Source organism: Artibeus jamaicensis, unplaced genomic scaffold (genome assembly GCF_021234435.1).
Source record: "Artibeus jamaicensis isolate MK-2021 breed Jamaican fruit bat unplaced genomic scaffold, CSHL_Jam_final contig_482, whole genome shotgun sequence".
In the NCBI taxonomy this organism is placed as follows: Eukaryota; Metazoa; Chordata; class Mammalia; order Chiroptera; family Phyllostomidae; genus Artibeus; species Artibeus jamaicensis.
Window position 1 is genome coordinate 654,213 of NW_026521857.1, and position 16,106 is coordinate 670,318.

Below are 16,106 nucleotides of genomic sequence, written 5' to 3' on the forward strand. Positions count from 1 at the left end.
TCATATACCATGATCAAGTGGGATCCATCCCAGGGATGCAGGGATGGTACAACAGTCAGAAATCAATAATCATAATATATCACATAAACAAAAGAAAAAAATCACATGATCCCATCAACAGATGCAGAAAAAGCATTTGATAAGGTATAGCATCTATTCATGATAAAAACACTCGGTAAAGTGGGAATAGAGGAAGCATTCCTCGACATAATAAAGGCCATAGACGGAAGACCTACAGCTAACATTATATACAATGGGCAAAAACTAAAAGCTTCCCCACTAAGATCAGGAAGAAAACAAGGATGTCTGCTTTAACCACGTCTATTCAACATAGTATCAGAAGTCCTAGTCACAGAGATCAGAAAAGAAAAAGAAATAAAAGGCATCCAAATTGGAAAGGAGGAAGCAAAACTCTCATTGTTTGTAGATAACAGGATAGCATACACAGAAAATACTACAGACTCCACCAAAAAAACTGCTTGACCTACTAAATGAATTGGCAAAACAGTGGATACACAGTCAATATTCAGAAATCAAAAGCATTTTTGTACACCAACGATAAAATATCAGAAACAGAAATGAGGAAAAAAAATCCCATTTGATATAGCAACAAGAAAAATAAACTAGGAATAAATCTAACCTAGGAGGTCCAAGACCTTTACTCAGGATGCTACACAACACCACACTGAAGAAAGAAATTTAAGGCAAACACAAACAAATGGGAGCATATTCTGTGTTCATGGATTTGAGTATTTAACATCATCAAAATGTCATACAACCCAAAGCAATTTATAGATTCAATGCAATCCCTATTAAAACACCAATAATGTATTTCACAGATATAGAACAAACATTTAAAAAAATTATATGGAACCATAAATGACCCTGATAGTTGCAGCAATTCTGAGAAAGAACAAAGTAGGGAGGTTCACGATACCTGATATCAAACTATATAACAAGGCTATAGTAATCAAAACAGTCTGGTACTGGCTTAAGAACAGATACATAGGTCAGTGGAACAAAATAGAGAGCCCAAGTATAAACCTAAGTCTCTCTGGCAATTAATATTCAACAAAGGGGGCAAAAACATAAAATGGAGTAAAACTAGCCTCTTCAACAAATGGTGTTGGGAGATCTGGACAGCTACATGAAACTCAACCACCAACTTATACTATACACAAAAATAAAGTCAAGATGGATAAAAGACTTAAATGTAAGTGACAACACCATAAAAGTCCTTCCAAAGAACATAGGCAGGAAAATGTCAGATATTCCATGCAGCAATATTTTCACTGATATGTACTGTAGAGCAAGGGACATAAATGGGACTTCATCAAAACGACAAGCTTCTGTATGGCTAAAGAAAAGATTAGCAGAATGAAAATGGGACCAACCATGTGGGAAAATATATTTGCAAATGATACCTCAGACAAACGTTTCATTTCCAAAATATATAAAGAACTCACACGACTCCACTCCAGGAAGACAGACCAAACCAATTAAAAAATGGGCAAAGGACCTGAACAGACACTTCTCCAAGGAGGATACACAGAGGGCCCAGAGACATATGAAAAGATGCTCAGTATCGCTACCCATCAGACAGATGCAAATTCAAAGCACAATGAGATACCTATTCACAACGGTGAGAATGGCCACCATAAACAAATCAACAAACAAGTGTTGGAGAGGATGTAGAGAAAAGGGAACCCTAGTACACTGTTGGTGGGAATACAGACTGATGCAGCCCCTGTGGAAAATAGTATGGAATTTCCTCAGAAAACTATAAATGGAACTACCTTTTGACCCAACAATTCCACTGCTAGGATTATAACCTGAGAACCCTGAAGCACCAATTCGAAAGAACCTATGCACCCCAATGTTCACAGCAGAACAATTTACAATAGCCAAGCACTGGAAGCAACCTAAGTGCCCATCAGTAAATGAATGAATCAAACAACTATGGTATATTTACACAATGGAATACTATGCACCAGAAAGAAAGAAGGAACTCCTACCCTTCATGACAGCATGGATGGATTTGTAGAGCATTATGCTGAATGAAATAAGCCAGGTGGTGAAAGACAAATACCATATGATCTCATCATGTGTAAGTGGAACCTAATCAACAAAACCAACAAGCAATCAAAATATAACCAAAGACAATGAAATAAAGAACAAACTGACAGTAACCAGAGGGGAAGGAGGAGGGGATAATGAGGGGGGGAAAAGAGGGTAGTCAAAGAACACGTGTAAAGGACACATGGACAAAGCCGAAAAGGGGTAGGATTGAGGGTGGGAGGTTGAGATGGGTGGGGTGGAAGGTCATAGGGGGAAAATAGAAATAACTATACTTGAACAATAATTTTTTTTACAAAATAAGTGGAAGAAATAAAAAATTCAGTTACTCAATATCTTGGTGTTTGTCTTATTTTGTTGGTATAGTTTTATAGACCATTTAAAAACAATCAGAACAGTTATTTCCCACCACCAACTCTGTTCTTTACTGCTTTTTAAAATAATAAAAAGCCAGGCAGGGACTTCCGCCAAGATAGGCCAAAATAGAGGCATAGGTGGAAACATTGTGCCTTTTCTCACAACCAAGTTTAAAAACAACAAAGTTTTAGCAACAAAAACATAGCCAAACCAGAGAAAATTGAACTATATGGAAGTCTGACAACAACGAACCACTCAGCCAGACTGGTAAGAGGGGCAAAGCCAGCAGCGTAGCAGGGTCAGGCAGGAAAGATCCACCAGACCGACCCCAGGCGAGCGAGCCAGGCATGCAGGCAGCCGTGGGTGGATCCCAGGTGTGGAATAGCAGGGGGCAGACCCACTGAGGGCTGACGGCAGTCACATATTTGCACACAGATAAACCGGGAAGGGGCAAGCTGTGAAACAGACCACACAAACCCCAGCAGCAGGAATCAGCAGAGGGGAACGCTATTGCCCTCCTTTGACCCTGCCCCCACATACAGCATCACAACCCAGTGACCTGGGTGGCCCCACCCTGGTGAACACCTAAGGCTCCGCTCCTCATACATAACAGGCGCGAACAGAGCAAAACATTATGGCTCAAGAAGAACTCAAAGCCCCAGAGCCCATAACTCTAAGCGATCAACATATAGCCAAACTTTCAGATGCACAGTTCAAAACACTGGTGATCAGGATGCTCACAGAACTGCTTGATTTTAGTCACAAATTAGCGGAACATATAAAGGCTAAACTAATTGAAATAAAGAGAATTGCACAGGAAGCTAATAGTGATGGAAAGGAAACTGGGACTCAAATTAAGGGAGTGGACCAGAAGGAAGAAAAAAACGACCAAACAGAAAAATATGAAAAAACAAGAATTCAAAAAAATGAGGAGAGGCTTAGGAACCTCCAGGACATCTTTAAACATTCCAACATCCGAATTATAGGGGTACCAGAAGGGGAAGAGAAACAGCCACAAGTGGAAACCTTATCTGAACAAATAATAAAGGAGAACTTCCCCAATCTGGAAAAGGAAATAGACTTCTAAGAAATCAAGGAAGCTCAGAGTCCCAAAGAAGTTGGACCCAAGGAGGAACACACCAAGGCACATCATAATTATATTAGCCAAGATTCAAATGAAGGAGAGAATCCTAGAAGCAGCAAGAGCTAAGGGGACAGTCACCTACAAAGGAGTTCCCATCAGACTGTCAGAGGACTTCTCAAAAGAGACCTTACAGGCAAGAAGGGGCTGGAAAGAAGTATTCCAAGTCATGAAATCCAAAGACCTACAACCAAGATTGATCCTTTCAGCAAAGCTTTCATTTAGAATGGAAGGGCAGATAAAGTGCTTCTCAGATAAGATCAAATTCAAGGAGTTCATCATCACCAAGCCCTTATTATATGAAATGTTAAAGGGACTTATCTAAGAAGAAGAAGATAAAAAAGATGAACAGTGAAAGGACAACAAACTCACAGTTATTAAGAAACACACCTAAAACAAAAGCAAACTAAGAGGACAGCTGGATCAGGAGCGAACCATAGAAATGAAGATCACATGGAGGGTTAGCAACAGGGGAGTGGGAGGAGGAGAAGGGGGGAGAAGGTACAGAAAATAAGTAGCATAGATGGTAGGTAGAAAATACATAGGGGGAGGGCAAGAATAGTATGGGAAATGTAGAAGCTAAAGAACTTGTGACACATGGACATGAACTAAAGGGGGGAATGGGGGAGGGGGATGCAGGGTGGAGGGGAATGAAGGGGGGAATAGAACAACTGTAATGGCATAACCAATAAAATATATTTAAAAAATTAAATAAATAAAATAAAAACCCTTTAAGATGACAAAATTGTTAAGTTCGGAAAAAGGCATAGTACCTAAATCCTTAACTTTCTTTTTTGAAATTGTATTTCAGAGTAAACTAAATCTGAAGTGCTCAATGATAGTAGGTCAGGAAATGGGATCTGACCAGCTCTGGAATATATCGTATTTCAGATGAACCAGATATCAACTCTTAAAATTTCACAGGAACCTCAGGGTGAAGGCTGAGTTATACGGACTAAGAGACAACTTTCAGTATAGAATCTCCTCTCAGGAGCAAGGGGCACAGACTAGCTAGAGTGCCCTCCCACAGTGAGTCTTCCAAGCTATTACCAGGGCTTAGGATGCATGTCTGCTATTTAAAGCTCTTCCAGCAGACTCCTGAGGGGATCTTCCCAGCTGTGTGAACACAACTAGAAGGTTTAGACAGAGGATGGCTGAAAGTAGACATAAAAAAATTCTTTGGCTTTCCTGAAGCTGACTTCATACAATGTATACTTAAGCATATTTTACACTGATAACCCTAACTGCCTTTGAGAGGTCTACCCACTCAACACTGCAGCCTCCAACCGCTGTACTCTGGAGGGATGGATAGACTAAGTTAGGCAGAGAGTAAGGAATAGGTAGAAATTCTTATTTATTTATAGAAACTCTAAATTGTTATGTTTTAGGGAGTACTTTTCAGAAGACTGAAACTAAGGTATTGAAGAATCTGTGGGAACATTTACCCTTGGTTACCACATCTTAAGATATATAAATTGATAAACAGAACATGCTACTTTTGGAGTTATAATTACTTAAGAAGCAGTAGGTAGACAAAGGACACTCTGACCCTCTTTTCTCCCCCTAAAAGCAGGAAATAAATCTCTTCCTATACTACTAGGAGGGTAGAAGGCAACCTTATCACCAGAGATAGGGAAATTAGGGCCAAGAGGGCTGGCTGTATAAACAAACCTTGTTACTCCTTTACCAATTTACTACCACAAGTCCAAACACCCTTGGTCTTGTCAGGCCTTCACAAATGTATTGTTTTCTTGTCTACAAGGTATAAAAGCTGCCTGCTTTGAACACCTAACTTTGAGTCTCATGTTTTTATGGTATGCTATAGAAAATTAAATGTTTTTCTCATGTTAATCCATCATATGTCCATTTAATTGTTAGGACAGATGAAGAACCTAGAAGGGAAGGAGGAAAAAGTTTTCTGCTCCTACAAAATGGATAGTTCCTGTTTATCTAAATAGTATGTGCCAGGCACTTAATATACATTTGCTATGATTTTTACAATTGCTTTGTAAGTTGGGTTTGTTCCCAGTTTACAGATGTGACAATTGGGAGTGCAAACTTCTGTGGCACTCCCAAGTTGTGTGAAACTTGAACTAAGTTCAATAGCAAGTTAATCAGTGTTTTTTGTACCTTCAGGTTGAGAGGTTTCAGAGCTGGGATAGCAGAAAAAGGGCCGCTAGAGAGCTTCATGCTCGTATTTCTTGTGCTGTAGTACATGTCAGGACACTAAATTGACAAAGAAAATAGGGGCTGATTTTATCTGCATTCTGGGTAACATTGACACTATAGGACGGTTTCACTCAAGGAGGTGAAAGGTTTGTTTTAGAACAGAAAATATTACTGCAGTTTTGTTTATGTTCCAATTCTCCCACATGGCTCTCTATCTCACTGCATTCAGTGTCTGGTCAAATGGCAAATGCTTACATGTTCCCCTGATTCACCTCTCATGGGCCTAATTATAAAGGAGAAGAAAACACCTGCTTCATGGTATCCTGGTCTGTGGTGCAGAATCATTCTCCATTTCCTTACATACCCTGTATCTTCCTTACAGCACTTATCGTTACACAAATTCTCACTGGCTAATTAATTTATTGTCTGGGTCTCCTACTGAAACAACAGCTCTAATAGGGCATTTTACCTTCAATTCTTAGAACAATGCCTGGCACATAATGGGGGCTTAGTATTTATTGTATTCATTAATGAAACTCATTCAATCCTTCACAGTACTCATTTGATACTTATTTCATATTTATTGCAGTCCTAGTTATATTTTAATAGATATGGTCTGGCTTCAAATATATTTTTAAAGATCCTTAACACTCAACACTCAGTATATCATCAGGGTCTATTGGACCCAATTTTATTTTTTCTGTTTCTGTTTTAGAAGTTTCATCCTTCCAAAGAACAAAGAAAAATATTTGTTTATATATTTTTAAAGTAGAGTAAACCTCATTCTATCTTGCAATTAACATTGAATCCAAAGAGCTCTTCTGTAAATCTAAGATACACTATACATCTTAGTCATCTTATTATTTTCTGTATCTTAAAACATTTTGCTATTTAACCAACCTAGTAATTACATCATTAATATACATCAACCATTTCAATTTATGCTAATAAAAATATAGGAAAATATAAGAATGATGTAATTGCCTAGAAGGACAATGCAACAGTCCCATGATTTTCAGCCAGGGTACCACAAGAGTTTTTAAAGCATGCAATACCTGACTATTTAGTCAGGGGTGTAACAGGGTGCAGCCAAGAGGGGGGCCCCAGAAAAGGATTTGGGATGGGTCCAGAGTTCAGGGTGTCCAAGAAATATTAAGATGTCCTCACCCCCGCCCAGGGGGAAGGAAAAAATAGAGCCAGGGCCATTGAGAGCTGTTTTGCATAGCAACAGTTTTGCAGCTAACCTCTGGAATGGCCATTTAACATATCTATAACCTTTAACTGGTTTCATAGATATGTTAAATAGCTGTGGCCAAGTTTTGAGCCAGGGAGAAGGGAGTGGCTGGTACCCAGGATGTAACTAGGGGCTGGGCCCCTGAGGAACAGCGCCTGCGTAAGAGCCTGGAAAAGATGGGCTCCAGGACATGAGGCGATAACTGCCCAGGTGAGGAGAGAGCCACACAGTTTGCGGCAGAGTGAGGACCCCTGCAGTCATGGAATAGAGAGCTACTCGGTCTCAGCTGAGTTAAGACCCCCTCTCACTGAGGTGGAGAAGAGAGAGCCACACGGTCTCAGGGGAGTTAAGACCTCCTCTTGCCAAGGTGAAGAAGAGTGAGTCATGCAGTCTCAGTGGAGTTAAGACCCCCTCTTGCCAAGGTGAAGAGGGGGGGAACCATGGGGTTTTGGCCAGAGTGCAGACCCCTGCAGCCAGATAAAAGAGAGAGCCACGCGGTTTCAGCAGAGTGAAAGAGTACCACGCAGCTTTGCCAGAATGGAGACCCCTGCAGCCAGGTGAAGAAAGCTACGTGCTTTTGGTCAGAGTGCTGACCCCTGCAGCTTTGGTAAAAGAGGCCCACGTGGCTTTGGGGTGCCCCCTTTGGCCGTGTGGCCTGGAAAGCAGGAGAGACTTTGCCTGGAACTGGGTACAAAGAACTCTTGCCAGTGGACCATGAGAGGGTACCACAGTACTTTGGATTAACTAGAGTGAGATCCTGCCTGCACGGTGACACAGCTGACGGCGCCAGCGGCCTAAAACACAGACGTGTGCTCTTTTCCTGAGATATGGTACCCTGAGTTAGGGTAGGGGGGAAGGAAGCGCTGTAGGCGTCTGTGGTTATCTTAAAGGACTTTGGTATTTTAATGGAGACATTGGGTCACTACTTTTAAGTCTGTAAAGCTCAAAATAAACCTTTCCTTTCCTTTTCACAAATCTCTGGCATTGAGATGTCTTTCCAATTGATGGTGGACAGAAGAGCCCAGTAGATATTAGTATTCTGTCCTTGGGTGGAACCCCTGTTCTGTAGCAGTTTTTGGCACCCCTAGGTGGGCCAAATATTGCTCCTCCCGGACCTCTTGTTCTGCAACAGGGGCACTAAACTCTTTTCCCTTAGAGTGTCCAATTATAAAAAAGCAATGACATCAGCCAACACAACAATAGCTGTCCAGTGTAAATGAACCAAAATTATAGAAATTTTTTCACCACATCGGTCAAAATATATTTTTTGGTGTGCCACATAAATGTAGTCGTTTATGTGTACTGTAAGATGAAAAAGGTGGAAGATGGCTGCAATATTCAAATAAGGAATCGCAACTGCACCATCCTTCATTTTTCTTACTTTACCTAAATTTTTGCATTGTGCTTTAAAAAGATATACAAGTTACAAAAGTAACTTTTTTCTTTCTCTATTGTTGCTCAAATACAGTTTTCTGCCTTTTCCCCCACCCCTGCCCACCACCCCAGCCCTCCTGCCTCCCTCCCGTTTTCACCCCCCTTGTTATTGTTCTTATGTCCTTTATAATTGTTCCTGTAAACCCTTCACCCTTTCCCCCCATTATCCCCTGCCCTCTCCCCTCTGACTGCTGTCAGCCTGTCCTCAATTTCAATGCCTTTGGCTATACTTTGCTTGCTTGTTTTCTTAATTAGGTTCCTGTTAATGGTGAGATCATATGGTATTTATTTGTCTTTTAGCTCCTGGCTTATTTTACTCAACATAATGCTTTCCAGTTCTATCCATTCTGTTGCAAAGGATAGAAGCTCCTTCTTTGTTTCTGCTACACAGAATTCCATTGTGTAAATGTACCATCGTTTTTTGATCCATTCATTTACTGATGGGCATTTGGGTTGCTTCCACCACTTGGCTATTGTAAATTGTGCTGCTATGAACACTGGGGTGCACAGGTTCTTTTGGATTGATGTTTCAGGGTTCTTAGGATATAATCCTAGCAGTGGAATTGCTGGGTCAAAAGGCAGTTCCATTTTTAGTTTTCTGAGGAAATTTCATACTGTTTTCCATAGTAGTTGCACCAGTCTGCAACTTTTTAAAGCTTTCATTGAGCACATTTAAAGGTTAGAATTTTTTATGTTCTTAAAACTTCAGTGATCATACAAATAAATACCTGAGGATCTTGCTAAAATACAAATTTTCATTCCATTATTTAGGACAGTAATTTTCAAGCTTTTTCATCTCATGGTACACATAAACAAATTACTAAAATTCTGCAGCACACCAAAAAATGTGTTTTTTTCTGATCTGACAAAAAAAAAGGTATTATGAATAAAAATTCATTCATACCAGAGGGCTACTGTTGTGTGGGCTGTTGTCATTTTTTTTACTTGACAATCTAAAGAAAAGATGTCAGTGCCTCCAACTAAATAGTCAGGTCTTACATGTCTTAAAAATTCCCATGGCACACCAGTTGAAAGGCACCAGTCTTGGTTGAGGCTGGAAGTCTCCCAGGTGACGTCAATGCTACTGGACTGAAGAGCACACTGTGAGTAGTAGCAATGATTTAGATGATGATCTCTTGAAATCTGCTTCATCAAACTAGTAGTTTTCAGATGTACTCTTATCATAAAAATACTACTTTTTTGATTACTTTTTAAAAACCTACCAAGTATTTTATTACATATTGTTTTATATAAAATTCAAATGTGCTATGTTAATTATATCACAATTTATTTCACAGGCATTTTAGTAATGAACTGTCTATGCAAACCCACTTACATACTATCTATATTACTCTCAACAGAAATGAAATAACTCATTTGGCTGTATTTTTCCACATTTGCTGTACTTAAAATACAGTCTCTTAAACACAGTCTCAAGAACAGTGCAGAAAGACTGGTGTCCTATCTTGATCAGGATATTACATTTCTACTACAGTTTCATATGACTGCACTTGCCCATTCCACCAGGTAGTCCTTGTCAACAAACATTACCCAGTACTTTTCATGTTAACTGCTGTCAAATTCAAGCTGTACTCAAGCTACACAACTGATTTTTAAACTGTTACCACTTTTGAGTCTATCTTCTTTATTTCAGCCTCACTTTCACCTTCTGATAAGATTATCCAAATTTCTAAGCATATATGTATTTTCCCTTTAGGTTTACTATATTTAAACCTTTTGGTACCTATATTCAAACTACTAATCAAAACAAGTTATAGAACCTGGGTGTTATGGACTAAGTATCTGTGTCCCAAAAGTAGTATGATAAAGCCCTAACCACCAACATGATGGTATCTGGAGATGTAACTTTTAGGTTGATATGAAGTCTTGAGGGTGGGGCCCTTATGATGAAATTAGTGGCCTTATAAGAAGAGACACTAGAGTGACTTTGGCATCATGATGGAATGAGAGGACTCCTCTGTGTCTCCCCTTAGGTTTATAAGTCTATAAATCTGAATTTATAAGTCTAAGACATCTATATAATCTGGAAAAAATTCCTCTGCTCAACACATAAAAAATCCTCTGAGAGATCCACTCATCAGTACATGTGAAGGTGGACATACTTGAACGTGTATGGGAGGTGGGACCGGTGACTGCAGATGCAGCTGGGTGGCCATCATGGTAGTGGTAAAGGAGTCAAGGTGTGGCCCCGCACAACAGCCCAGTAGAGAGTAAAGGTGCGGAAGAAGCAATGGTGCCTGAGACGCTGGTTCCCTGCCACCTGCACTGAGCAAAACCCAGTAGCATCAGCAGAGGTGCCTCTAACAGCGTACCAGTGATGGTGGCCATTAGTAACAAGGAGGCAGTGCTGCAGACTTGCAAACCGACCTCTCCCCTACCTGCCATAACCTCCCACATGACAGTGGTGCCCTGAGACTGAGGTGACCTAGACACAGTGAAGACACCCACCACTCCATTCACCCAGAATTCAATTTCCAAAACAGCCCCATTACCCCTCTCCCCCACTTCAACCCTGGGGCCATAAGTGGCAGGTAAAAGAAAACAAAATTTGTGCTATGTATAGCACCACTTACTGGAAATCAAAAGAAAGACCTGCTAAACTATTAAGAACAACATGGTATCTAAACAAGAGTCCGCTATCTAAAATGTTCAGGCAGAAGAATAATTCATTAAGTACCATAAACAACCAAGATAACATGGTAACACAGAAAGAAATGACAAGTCTCCAGACACCAATCTCAAAATCTTGGAAAACTGTAATTTAAATGATGGCATTCAAGCTGGAAGTCATGAAGAAACTCAATACAAGAAAACCCAGCCCTGGCTGGTGCGGCTCAGTCAGTTCACGCATTGTCCTGCAACCAAAAGGTTGTAGGTTTGAATCCTGATCAGGGTGCATACCTGTGTTGTGGGTTTGATCTCTGGCCCAGGCACATACAGGAGGCAACCAATCGATGTTTCTCTCTCTCCCTTCGTCTCTACACAGCAATGAAAAAATGTCCTCAGATGAGGATTAAAAAAAACGGGGGGGGGGATCTCAGAAAAGCAGTTCAGTGAATTCAGGAATAAAATTAATGAACAAAAGAAGCACTTTACCAAAGAGGGTGAAACTTTCAAAAAGAACCTGACAGATTCGATATCAATAAATTAAATAAAGAATGCATTAGAAAGTATTAGAAAAAGACCAGATAGAAGAGGGAATTAGTGAGCTTGATAATAGAAATACGGAAATTCAGGTGAAAGAAGAAAGACAACTAAGAGTTAAAAAATGACAGAACTCTACAAAAACTATTTGACTATGTTAAAAAGAGCAACATAAAGATGATGAGTATCACAGGAGAAAAGAGGAAGAAAGGAGCCAAAAGTCTATTGAAAGAAATAATTGATGAGAACTTCCCATCAATTACCTGGGGAAGGACTTAAAAACATTCCAGTGTAAGATGATAACAAAATACCTCATTACCTCAACACAAAAAGACCTTCTCCAAGACACATTATATTAAAACTGTCAAAAGTCAGTGATAAAGAATTCTCAAGGCAGCCAGAGAAAAAAAACAATAACCAACAAAAGAAACCACATCACATTATATTCCAATTTCTCAGTAGAAACCAGATAGGCCAGGAGAGAGTAGAATAACATATTCAAATATTACAAGAGAGAAACTAACAGTCAAAAATAACATATCCAACAAAGTTATTCTTTAGATTAAAAGGTAAAATAAAGGATTTCCAAGACAGACAAAAACTGATAAAATATGCCACCATAAGATCTGCATTAGAGGAAATGCTTAAAGGAGCTCTTCCATCTAAGTAAAAAAACAAAAGTATACAAAAACTTTGAGTAAGGTGACAAACGGACATACAGAAACATGAAATTGCAACTCTACATCAGAATAGGGTATTATACACTTCATTATAACATGAAGCTTAAAGGGAAAAAAAGCATTAAAAATAACTATAGCCATTATAATTTGGTAATGAATGCAAAACAAAAAATAGTTTGTGACAACAAAAACATAAAAGGGGAGGAGAAAAAGTAATAAATTGTATGGATGAATGAAGATAAGAAAAAGGACTATTTTACCTATAAGACATTTTATAAAAACCTATGGAACCATGAAAATAAATCTAGGCCTGAGAAACAAAATATTTAAAAAAGAGTGAAAACAGAGAAAATATCATAGAAAACCACCAAACTAGAATAGCAGACAGAAACACAAGGGAAGAGCAACCAGAAAGCAAAAGATAAAAATGTTGTACTAATCATACAAGGTCTGTCCAGAAGGCAGCCAGCCATGTAACATGAAAAATAGACACATGTATTGAAGAAGATACAAGAAACATTGTACATAGGACAATGACACCTCAGTCCCCTTCAAATTAATCACCTTGGGACCTCACACAGTTCTCCCAGCCACCATCAGCCTGTCATATTTTCCTGAATCTCACTGATGGTCTAAAATCTCTTCCCTTTCAAAGGTGATTTTAGTTTTGGGAAAAGCCAGAAGTTGCAGGTGCCAAAGTAGGCTGTTAGGGGTGCTGAGTCACCTGGGTGATTTGATGTTTCATCAAAAATCTCTGTAGGAGATGTGATGCATGAAGCAGGCACATTGTAGTGATGAAGCGCCCAATCACCAGTTGCCCATAACTGCGGCCTCCTGAATCACCCGAATAGTCTCTGTGGAGGAATGTTCAAGCTTAATGCAAAATCTGATGCAGATTCATTGCTTTACTCAGTCATTTTGAATGTAATGGCCACAGAGTACACATGCTCACTCAATGGCATCTACTGCCCTCACTGACTAGGTAAAGTCATCATTGTTCACACATGCTCATTCCCATCCACTATCCTTGGCTGCCAGCTAACATTGATCTTGTGCAAACCATTCTTGTTATATTAACAATGGCTGGAATATTTCCAGACAGTCCTTGTATATCAAACTAATAATCACCTTAAATGCACATTTCATCATGTATAATGTGCACTTTTTTGCCGTAATTTTTGAGGGAAAAATAAATGTGTGCATTATGCATGGGTATAATGACTACATTTCAATATCTACATTCTAGTAACAGATATAATAGTCCCATGTATAATGTGCACAGAACAGTGGGTGCAAATTATACATGGCAAAATACAGTAAATGGCCTGAACTAACCAATCAAAAGGCACAGAATAGCTAGATTGGTTTTTTAAAAAAATCAGCCTTTGGGAGACCTATCTCAGCTCCAAAGATAAACATAAGCCCAAAGTGAAGCAATGGAAGATGATACGGTGGGCAAATTGTATCCAGAGAAAAGCAGTAAGGGCAATACTTAGATAAAATAGACTTCAAGACCAAAAAAAGGTAACAAGAGACAAAGATGGACACTTCATAATGATAAAAGGGACAATCCATCAAGAAAACATAACACATACAATATATAAGCATGCAATCTAAGAGCAGCAAAATACATAAAGCAATTATTAATAAACCTAAAGAGGAAAATCAGAGGAGGAAACTTTAATATTCCTCTTACACCAATGGATAATTCATCCAGAAAGAAAATCAACAAGAAAACAGCAGCCTTAAATGACACTAGATCAGATGAACTTAATAGACTTTGTAGAACTTTCCACCTCCAAAATGACAGAATTATTTCTTATTAAGTACATATGAAATATTCTTAAGGATGGAGCATATGTTAAAACAAAAAAGTAGTCTCAATTATTTTTTAAAAAATTAAAATCATACAAAGCATCTTTTCAACCACAAAGTTATGAAACTAGAAATCAACTGCAAATAAAAAATCTACAAAAATCACAATTTTCTAGAGATTAAATGACATGATGAACAACTGCTGGGTCAAATAAGAAATTTAACAAATCATAAGATAATTAGAGCTAATTAAAAAATGAAAATATGACATACTAAAATTTGGGGGACGAATCAACAAAAGCAGCATTACAAGGGAAGTTTATAGCGATACAGGCTTATCTAAAGAACTAAGAAAAATGTTCAAATACTCTAACATTATATGTGAAGCAACTAGGAAAAGAAGAAACAAAGCCCAAAGTCAGTAAAAGTAAAGAAATAATAAAAATCAGAACAGAAATAAGATAGAGAATAAAAATAGAAAAAAAATACAACTAAGAGCTGTTTCCTCAAAAAGATAAATTGACAGACCTCTTGCCAGACTCACAAAGGAAAAAAAGAGAGAAAACTCAAATAAATAAAATTAGAAACAAAAGAAGAGAAATTTAGGTGGATACCACTAAAATACAAAGGATTACACAAAAATACAATGAAAGACTATACACAACCAAATTGGACAACCTAGAAGAAATAGATAAATTCTTAGGAGCATACAACCTTCCTAGATTGAATCACGAGGAATTGTAAAATCTGAATAGACCAATCACTAGTAAGACAATTCAAACAGAAATCAAAATCCCCTCCACACCACAAACAACAAAATCCAGGACCAGACAGCTTCACTGGTGAATTCTGCCAAACATTCAAAGAAGAATTAATATCTATCCTTCTCAAACTCTTCCAAAAAACTAAAGATGTGGGAATGCTTCCTAATTCATTTTGTAAGATCAGCATTATGATGGTACCAAAACCAAACAGGCTAAGACATCACAAGAAAGTCACAGGCCATTGTCTAAGATAAACATAGATGTAAAAAATCTCAACAAAATACTAGCAAGTCAAATAAAACAATACATTAAATAGACTATACACCACAATCAATCAATTGGGATTTATTCCGGGAAGACAAGGATGGTTCAGTATCTGCAAATCAATCAGCAGGATACATCACATTAAAAATAAAAGATGAGAGAGAAAGAGAGATCAATGTGAGAGAGAAACATGGATTAGTTGCCTCCCATATACACCCTGACTGGGGATTAAACCCGCAACCTAGGTTTGTGCCCTTATAGGTAACTGAACCCACAACCTTTTGGTGTATGGGACAACACTCCAACTGAGACACCTGACCAGTACAAAAAATAGATTTCCTTTATATAAAAGGAAATCATGTAATTAATAATAACTAATAATTAAATAATTTTAATTAATCATGTAATTAAAATTTGCTTTTGTAAAAAAGGAAATCATGACTCGAAATCTCTAAAGTACAAGGTTTATGATATCACATTTAGTTTAGATAAATTGTTTAACAAACCCCAATATATTTGCCTATACATGTATACATACAAGGACATATAATTTACATGTATAGGAAAACTTTTGAAAAGATACATAACAAACTGTTAGCTATGATTATCTCTAGGGAAGAAAAGAGAAGAATGAGGACTAACGAGAGAAAAGAAAGGAGGACTAACTCTTTAATGTGTATATGTCTTATGTTTTAGTTTTTAGTAAATTACTGTCAATACATTAACCATGTAATTAAAATACTACAACTAAAACTAAGAGATATTGTTAATGGGATGACTTGTGCAATTGTCTCCATAAGTCTTAAAAATATAATCACAATTTTTATTTTTTTATAACCACAATTTTTAATAGGTTAGTTTCTTCCAATTCATCTAAATTAAAAGATGAGATAAAGTAGATGATATTATGATATATAATGCCTAAAAAGCATTACCCTATTGGCCCTGGGTCGTGTGACTCAATTGGTTGGCTGTTGTCCCACAAACCAAAAGGTCGTCTATTAGAT

At 38.1% G+C, this 16,106-nt stretch overlaps 1 protein-coding gene across 1 annotated transcript in view; it reads right to left on the reverse strand.

The window, feature by feature from the left end:
- ELOVL2 (ELOVL fatty acid elongase 2) overlaps positions 1-16,106 on the reverse strand; it is an 83,959-nt gene that overhangs the window by 38,557 nt on the left and 29,296 nt on the right. The window lies entirely within an intron of this gene.